This window comes from Agelaius phoeniceus, chromosome 1 (genome assembly GCF_051311805.1).
Source record: "Agelaius phoeniceus isolate bAgePho1 chromosome 1, bAgePho1.hap1, whole genome shotgun sequence".
Classification (NCBI taxonomy): domain Eukaryota; kingdom Metazoa; phylum Chordata; class Aves; order Passeriformes; family Icteridae; genus Agelaius; species Agelaius phoeniceus.
In genome coordinates, this window is record NC_135265.1 from 153248049 (window position 1) to 153256998 (window position 8950).

Below are 8950 nucleotides of genomic sequence, written 5' to 3' on the forward strand. Positions count from 1 at the left end.
TCTGCTGGGGCTGAGATTTTACCAAAACCTGTTGGAACATGATGACTTTTCAGCCTTTTCAGGCAGCCTTTGGTTGACTTTTTCTTGGGAACCAAAGAATTGTTTCAGGGAACAGGATAGAGACAGACTGAGAGCAGAATTAATGGCTCAAGACACATGGAAGTGTCCAAGGCCACATTGGATGGGGCTTGGAGCAACCTGGGACAGTGGAAAGTGTCTCTGCCCATGCCAGGGGATTGGAAAGAGATGATTTTTAAGGCCCTTCCCAACATGAAACATTCTGGCATTCTGTGATAAAACATGGCTAAATCTGGAATTAAACAGCAGCCCTGATTTGGGAACCATCCAGGAGCAGTAGCATTGAACAGAATTTCCTGACACCTTTTCACAGATCCCACAGAAGGATCTGGAATTATCCATGGAGCCTGGCTAATCTTTTCACATCAATCTGTCTCTCTCCACCTAAGGAACGGGAGCCAGGCATCTTCATGCAGTGATATGGGAGATGTTTGCCCATCCCACCAGCTTATCCTGCAAATTATTCACTCCCAGGACAATCTCCCATCTTTCACCAGCTTCAGATTCACATATGTATTCCCAAAATACATATGTGGAAAGCGCAGCGAGTTTTCCATGTCTGTTAACAATCTGGTAGTGAAAGGTGTCAGAAATATATTTAATCTGGGTTTGAATGTTCAGCTTGACAGCAGCTGATATTTCCTCACTGACATTTATTAGATAACAGTTCCTGATATCTCGGGCTCCCAAACTAGGCTACGGAATCTTTTGAAATATCCAGGTGGCAGGATCATTCCCAAAGTGGGTTTTCTTTCTCCAAAAACAGTTCCAGCACTGGATCCCAGTGGTGATTCCCACCCATGGTCACTGAGGAACTGGTCATGGCTGGCTGAGGGTCTCAGCATCTTTGTGCTTGACAGGTGGACAATTTTTGGACAGATGAGCTACAGAATTTCTGCTTCTTGACTTACAAATGGTCTCCTCTATGTGACCTAAAACATTCCAGATCCAGCTTTTGAAAGTTACAAAAAAAAAGTGTAAAAATAATGTAACCAGTCCAGGGCAAACAAAGACCACGGCCAACAGACAACATAACCCCCAAAAAATTCCCAAAACCAATTCCATTTTGTGTCTGGTAGAGCTGCTGATATGATAGGGATTTACAGTGCTGTCCAGGAATTAATTGGAGCCACGTGAGGGTAATGAGGCCTCAGTCCTGAACTGGGAATGAGCCATTCTTGTTGTGTCTCTCTCATCTCCACCAGGACCTCAGCATCCATAAGAAGAAGGAAGCTGGGCATTGACCCCAATAAGTTTTTCCTATTGCCCATGAAAGAGGGTGAGGAAAAACTCTTGCACTGCGATCTCTGCAAGGTCATCCCCAAACCCAGGCTGTGTGCTCAGAGCAGGTTATTTTTATCTGCAGAAGGTTTTTAAAGGAGCAATTTCTTGAGCTCAGTGACTGTGGATCTTACAAGTACATCTTGGATCAGATTTTAGGAACAGAACACTCTTCTTGGTATTTTTTCCACACTTGGATGATGAAGGAAAGTGAGAATTGCACAGCCAGATGATTTCTTAGCTGATTATTTTGGAGTCTATCCTAAGTGTTTACTCACATGTAAAGCTTTGCTTTGAAGAGTTTTTAACGTCTGGAGTGTGGACTTGCTCCAGGCTTAATTTTTCTTCAAAGATTCTCTCTTTGAAAGCAAATCAAAACAGACCAATGCCTATTTTGAAACATCAGAGCCTCTAATTCTGCAAAATAGTTCTGTTTTGTTCTTCCCTGAGCAGCTGTGAGCTGTTTGGCATTACCAGCAGTGATGATTTCCAAATTCCTGGAAGGCCAGGTGGGCACATCCATGTGACAGGGAGCGAAGACCACAAGAGAAGATCTGGCATGACATTTTCTTCTGTAAAACACAGCAATTTTGAAAAGGTTCCTGGGGTGGGATTCATCTCACCTACTTCTCTGAGGCCAAAAAGGCAAATCTCTACAATTGACCCAATCATAAAACTTTTGGGGGGTTGGAAAGGACCTTCAGGATCATTTAATTCAAGCCAAGAGCAGCCAGGTTTTGTCTCTCTATGGGGTTTTCCAGAATCTCTATTAAAGATAGGCTGGGTCCTATCAAAATATTTTCTACAAATTAATTACAGCAAACAACCCACATCGCTTTTAAGTCTTCACAAATCTGATCCATCCTCAGCTGTTTCTGAATTTTTGGGAGGGAGAGATGAACACATTTGGATCTGCAGCACTTTTAGGTCTTCACAAATCTGATCCATTTTCAGCTGTTTCTGAATTTTTGGGAGGGAGATCAACACATTTGGATCCAGGTGTATCTGGCTGGATGGAGCCAGAGTAGATGAAAGCCTTCCCAAGGCCAGTGGTGCCACCTAATGGGAAAATTCCCAGGGAATCCACGTCTCGGAAGTTCAGTCCTTAACTGGAGTGTTGCTAGGTGACGTAGAAATGGAAATGAGGAGCTCTGACGTCAGTCCCTCTTTTCTGCTGCCTTACGACCATTCCTCCGTCAATCCATTCCCTCTTCCCAGGCATCCGGGCCACAAGCAGGAGATTGCCCTGGGAAATTTGTTCTATTTCCTGCTTAAATCCAATCTCAGCAATCCCTGGAGCTCCTGAAGCGTTTTTGTCCTTCTTGGCGCTCAGTCTCTCTGGAGAGGAAATGATCCCAGATTTTGGGATCATGGAGAGCCAAGCAGGAAATGAAATGGAATAAGGGGCTGCCACAGGAGGGAGCAGGACTCGGGTTTTTTTCTAGTTGCAGATTTTGCAAATGAAGGGCGAGACAAGTTCTCTGCATTGCAGCACCCACACTCAGATCCATCTGGATCCACACTGTGGCTCTGCAAAAGAAGGGATAATATCTCAAATATCTCAAAAGTTCCCACCTGGCAGCCCCCTGCGGCCACTCCAAATCATGCATAACCATGAGAGTGGGCAGGAATGAGCTGCCAAGCCTCTCCTGGTCTCCAGGGATTGTTGTATTCCCTGGCTGTGTTGCCTGCCCAGCACTCACACCTGTTTTTCTGTGGCTGTATCACTCACCACCGCATCCCTGCCACCTTTATTTTTCAGAGATGTGTTACAGGGGGTAGAGCAGGTCTTTCTCAGGTCTCATCTCAGCTCTTCCCTTGATGAATCATGAGTTTTAATCCGTCTCAGCCAGGTTTTCTCTTTTTCCTTTTCTCTGAAGTTCAAAAGTTATTTCTTTAATTCTTTTTTTTCTGTGATAAAGGTGTTTGCAAGGGCTCATAAGAAGAAAATTATGTAATGTGATATCAAAGCGTTCTTTCTGCTTTTCTGGGGAGAGGGCAACACTGAAGGGAGGAGGATCCAGTCCCTCTTTCAGTGCCTCACTGACACAAAATACCAAGAAGTGAGCTCACAGAGGCCCTGTGCAGTTCCATGGCTGGAGAAGGGATTGACATTTAGGGCAAAAGGGAGAAACCTTTAATTAAGCAGACTCAGATCATTAATTCCAGCAAGGATCTGGGCTCTGCTGGCAATGATGACTCTGCAGCTGTGGCTGGTGCTGCTCAAAGCCTGGAAAGGTGCCTGGCAGAGGTGGTTGGGCACCAGTGATTGTCCTCAAAGGATCATAAAATCATGGAATGGTTTGGGTTGGAAGGGACCTTCAAGATCACTGAGTTCCAACGCCCCCACCATGGGGCAGGGACACCTTCCACTATCCCAGGTTGCTCCCAGCTCTGTCCAACCTGGCCTTGGATACTTCCAGGGATCCAGGGGCAACCACAGCTTCTCTGGAAAACCTGGGCCAGGGCCTCACCACCCTCACAGCCAAGAATTTCTTCCTAATATCCCATCTAATGCTGCCCTCTGTCAGTTTGGAGCCATTCCCCCTTGTCTTGACAATCCAAGTCCTTTTCCAAAGTCCCTCTCCAGCTCTGTTGGAGCCCCTTTAGGCACTGGAAGGGGCTCTGGGGTCTCCCTGAAGCCTTCTCTTCTCCAGGCTGGACAAACCCAGCCTTTCCTCATAAGAGAGGAGCTCTCTCTCTCTCTAATGATCTTTGTGGTTTCCTCTGGACTTACTCCAGACTAAGCAGCCCCCCCACACCAGTGGCTCAAAATTACCCCAAATTTACAGGGCAGTCCATGCCACAGGACTGGGAGCAGGCAGTGGAAGGAACAAAAATCCCTTTATATCACGATTTTTGCTAAAATACTGGAATTCTAAAACCCTATCCCTCTTCCACAGGCTCAGACTGGTTGAGGTCCAAATATTCCCAAATCCCAGAATTCTGAAATACCAGAATTCCCCAATCCCAAAATTCCCAAATATTCCTGGAATTCCTATATCCCAGAATTTCCCATCCCAAATATTCCCAAAAATCCCAAATCCTGGAAATCCCAAATTCTGGAATTCCAGAGCCCAAATAGTCCCAAAATTCCCAAATCCCAGAATTCCCGAATCCCAAAATTCCCCAATCCCAGAATTCCCTATCCCAAAAATTCCCAGAATTCCCAAATCCCAGAATTAGGATCCCAAATATTCCCAGGAATTCCAAAATCCCAGAATTTCCCATCCAAAATATTCCCCAAATTCCCAAAACCCGGAATTGCCAAATTCTGGAATTCCTGATCCAAAATATTCCCAAAATTGCTCCATGAGGTCCCTGCTCCAAAGCCCTGCTGGAGCAGGACCTGCAGCCCCTTGGGCAGGAGCGCCTCCAGATGGGAATGTGTGAGAGAAGGGAGCTCCAGACTCTGTCAGGGCCACTGGGCCCCGTTTGTCCTCCTTTGGGCACAGCTGAGCTGCTGGTGTCCCCTGCAGTGGCTGCCAGGGCTGCTGGGCTGGGCTGGGCTCTGTCCTGGATGTGTCCAGGTCTGTGGTGAAGTGCAGAGGGCAGGGCTGGGCAGAGAAAAGCGCAGGAAAATCTGCTGAAGCCTGGGGTTGAACCAGGGACCTTTAGATCTTCAGTCTAACGCTCTCCCAGCTGAGCTACTTCAGCCATGGCACCTACATTTTTTTCCCTGTAAACAACAGGTAAACACATGGGAGCCCTTCAGCCTGGAAAATACAAATTTCAGGGAGAGGGCTTGCTTCAAGCTCAGTTCTGATTGATGCTAAAAATCACTTTCATGCATAAGGGGTTTTTCCTATTTCCCCAAACCCACCTTGGTTTCCTGCTTGGCCATACACCAAAGGTGGCTCAACCTTTCTGCTGCTTCTCAGGGCAGTCCATGACACATGGCTGGGAACAGGCAGTGGAAGGAACAAAAATCCTTTGCTATCACGATTTCTGGTAAACTACTTGAATTGTAAAACCCTGTCCCTCTTTCACAGGCTCTGACTGGTTGACATCCAAATATTCCCAAATCCCAGAATTCCCAAATCCAGGAATTTCCAAATCCCAGAATTCCTGAATGCCAAAATTCCCAAATCCCAGCAATCGGGATCCCAAAGATTCCTGGGAATTCCCAAATACTCCCAGAATTTCCAAATCCCAAAATTCCCCAATCCCAAAATTCCCAAATATTCCCAGGAATTCCAAAATCCCAGAATTTCCCATCCAAAATATTCCCAAATATTCCCAAATCCTGGAATTCCCAAATTCTGGAATTCCAGATCCCAAATATTCCCAAAATTCCAAAATCCCAGAATTTCTGAATCCCAAAATATCCCCAGTCCTGGAATTCCCCATCCCAAAAATTCCCAAAATTCCCAAATCCCAGGAATTAGGATCCCAAATATTCCCAGGAATCCCCAAATCCCAGAATTCCCCATCCCAAAAATACCAAAAATTCCCAAATCCCAGAATTCCTGATCCCAAATATTCCCAAAATTCCAAAATCCAGAATTTCCCATCCCAAATATTCCCAAAATTACCAAAACTCAGAATTCCCAAATTCTGGAATTCCTGATCCCAAATATTCCCAAAATTCCCAAATCCCAGAATTCCCAAATCCCAAAATTCCCCCAATCCCAGAATTCCCTATTCCAAAAATTCCCAAAATTCCCCAATCCCAGAATTCCCGATCCCAAATATTCCCAGGAATTCCAAAATCCCAGAATTTCCCATCCAAAATATTCCCCAAATTCCCAAAACCCGGAATGGCCAAATTCTGGAATTCCTGATCCAAAATAGTCCCAAAATTGCTCCATGAGGTCCCTGCTCCAAAGCCCTGCTGGAGCAGGACCTGCAGCCCCTTGGGCAGGAGCGCCTCCAGATGGGAATGTGTGAGAGAAGGGAGCTCCAGACTCTGTCAGGGCCACTGGGCCCCGTTTGTCCTCCTTTGGGCACAGCTGAGCTGCTGGTGTCCCCTGCAGTGGCTGCCAGGGCTGCTGGGCTGGGCTGGGCTCTGTCCTGGATGTGTCCAGGTCTGTGGTGAAGTGCAGAGGGCAGGGCTGGGCATGCAAAAGCGCAGGAAAAGTCTGCTGAAGCCCGGGGTTGAACCAGGGACCTTTAGATCTTCAGTCTAACGCTCTCCCAGCTGAGCTACTTCAGCTCTGCTGGGGCCAAGGTTTTCCCAAAATCTGTTGGAACATGATGAGATGTCAGACTTTCACTATTCAAAGCAGTTTGCCTAACACTTTTCCAAGAAGAATCATTGAATTGTTTGGCTTGGAAGGGGACCTAAACATCCCCTCATTTCACTCCCTACCATGGGCAGGGACATCTCCCACTGTCCCAGGTTGATCCAAGCCCCATCCAACCTGGCCTTGGACATTTCCAGCGATGGGGCGGCCACAGCTTCTCTGGGCAGCCAATTCCAGTGTTGGAATGGTGTGACTGAGCACACAACAAAGCAAGAGAGAACAAATCTCAGGAAAACCCAGGCCAGGAGCAGCCTCTCCCCACAAATAAGAATTTTCCCTATGGAGCATCAGCTGGGAAGCTGACATGGAAAACAGACTTCAAAACCTTTCAGTTCTCTTGGACTATTATGTCATACATTGCACCAAAATGTGCAATTGTTTAACTACACTTAAATCACTCTAAACTACATAAATTGCCTCAAATCATCCCTCTTTTTTCCAAATGCTGGTACTTTTTTGTTTCAGAACACCGCAATTCTGCTATCTTCTATATAATTATGTAACATATGCAGTTCATTGCTGACTCTCCAATAAATAAGACTTGTGCTCCCCAGTATGCATCCAATAACACCTAATTTTCCCTGTCTTAAATTGTCTTAAAAAGAAATCCATTTAGAAATGATTGGGGGGTAAATTTGTGCTTAAATGTAAATTATTTGAGATCAAAAAATAAGAGAAATTTTCCCATCTAAATGTTCTAAATGTTGTTGTTTAACAACTTGACTTATAATCAAAGTCCCCAAAACTGCAAAGAACAAGGAGTATGTTTTTTGGTAGTGCTGCTGCTTGGGAATACAGCTCCATTTCTTGAGCATTCCAAGCATTCCTTGTGCCAGGGATTTCAGAGGGAACCTGGAGAGGGTCCTCATCCAAAATCTGTGTGCAGAGTCAGGATAAATCTGAGAATGTAGGCAATGGACACCTCCAAGAGGTGACACCTCCTGGTTTCCCTCAGCTCAGAAGAAAAGCAGAGAAACCACAAAGTTTCCCTAAGTTTACACCAGGATCCAGCAAGGCTCCAGAACATGTGGAGATGGAAGAAAAATCTGGAGCATCTTTAGCTCCCTCCAGAGCAACCTCCTGCAGCTGAAGGTCATCAGTTCACCCACGTGCTTCATTCCAATGCAAGAAGCATCAAACATTAGAAGCAAACATGGAACGGTTTGGGTTGGAAAGGACCTCAAAGATCATCTCATTCCCACCCTCCTGCCATGGGTAGGGACACCTTCCACTATCCCAAGTTGTTCTGAGCTCTGTCCAACCTGGCCTTGGATGCTTCCAGGGATGGAGCAGCCACAGCTTCTCTGGGAAACCTGTGCCAGGGCCTCCCCAGCCTCACAGGGAAGAATTTCTTCCTAATATCCAATCCAAACCAACTTTCATTTTGAAGCATTGTCACCTTCTTCAGGTACTGGAAGGCCACAATTAAGTCACCCCAAGCCTTTTTTTCCAGGCCAAACAATCCCAATTCCCCCAGCCTTCCCTCACAGCAGAGCTGCTCCATCCCTCTGATCATCCTGGTGCCTCCTCTGGACTCGCTCCAGCAGCTGCATGCCCTTCCTGTGCTGGAGCTCAGAGCTGGATGCAGCACTCAAGAATCTCTTCTCCCATTAGATGTGGCTGCTTCAATAGTGAGATCCAAATCTTTACATAGTCTTAAGTTTGGGTGAATGATTCAGCTTCATTATTTGTCTGTAAAAAAACAGGTAATCTCTAACAAGGAGAAAAACCTGGGTGTGAGAGATGGAAAAGGATTGTGGCACATGGCAGTGAAATGTGTGGAGGACGGGAGGTTCTGTGTTTTCATGGAAATCACAGCTCTGATCCAATCCTGGTGTGCAGCTCTGTCTCAGCACTGGGAATTTCTTTTCCAGCCTCGGGAAACTCCTCCAGGTACTCACCCCTTTCAGATATAGGGTTTGTGTTGTAGCTTCCCTTGGTTTCTCCTCCAAAATTCCACTGCTGCACTATGGCTAAGCATGAACTGTGAATTTGGCTGCTCCAGCTGTGAATTTGGCAGCTCCAGCCATGCACAATGAGCTTTCCTGGGTAGACAGACATTCCCTGCCAAGATCTGAGACTGCAAGTTCCAGCTGGAGGTGCTCCATAGGGTTTGTTGGGAAAGGGGAAGTATGAGCTTCCTAATCTGTTTGGAAGTCAGGCAGGCCACACCAGGCTGTTGGGAGGTCTCCATTTAGGATCCAGGTCTGAAAATCTCTCCTGGCTAAGCCAACCTACTCCTATAAATATTTGCTGCTGGAGACACGTGAGGATATAAATTGGATCTTGCTCTTGGAATTAGATAAGAGATGAGGTTCAAGTCCTCAACCTGTCTGAGAAGAACT

General features: G+C 46.2%; 2 non-coding genes across 2 annotated transcripts; both read right to left on the bottom strand.

Annotated features, from left to right (window-relative positions):
* Positions 1-4943: 4943 nt before the first annotated feature.
* Positions 4944-5016, bottom strand: TRNAF-GAA (transfer RNA phenylalanine (anticodon GAA)). Its single transcript has one exon. It is a non-coding gene; the product is annotated as a tRNA-Phe (tRNA).
* A 1425-nt stretch (positions 5017-6441) lies between these two features.
* TRNAF-GAA (transfer RNA phenylalanine (anticodon GAA)) lies at positions 6442-6514 on the bottom strand. Its single transcript has one exon. It is a non-coding gene; the product is annotated as a tRNA-Phe (tRNA).
* Between the last annotated feature and the right edge of the window lie 2436 nt (positions 6515-8950).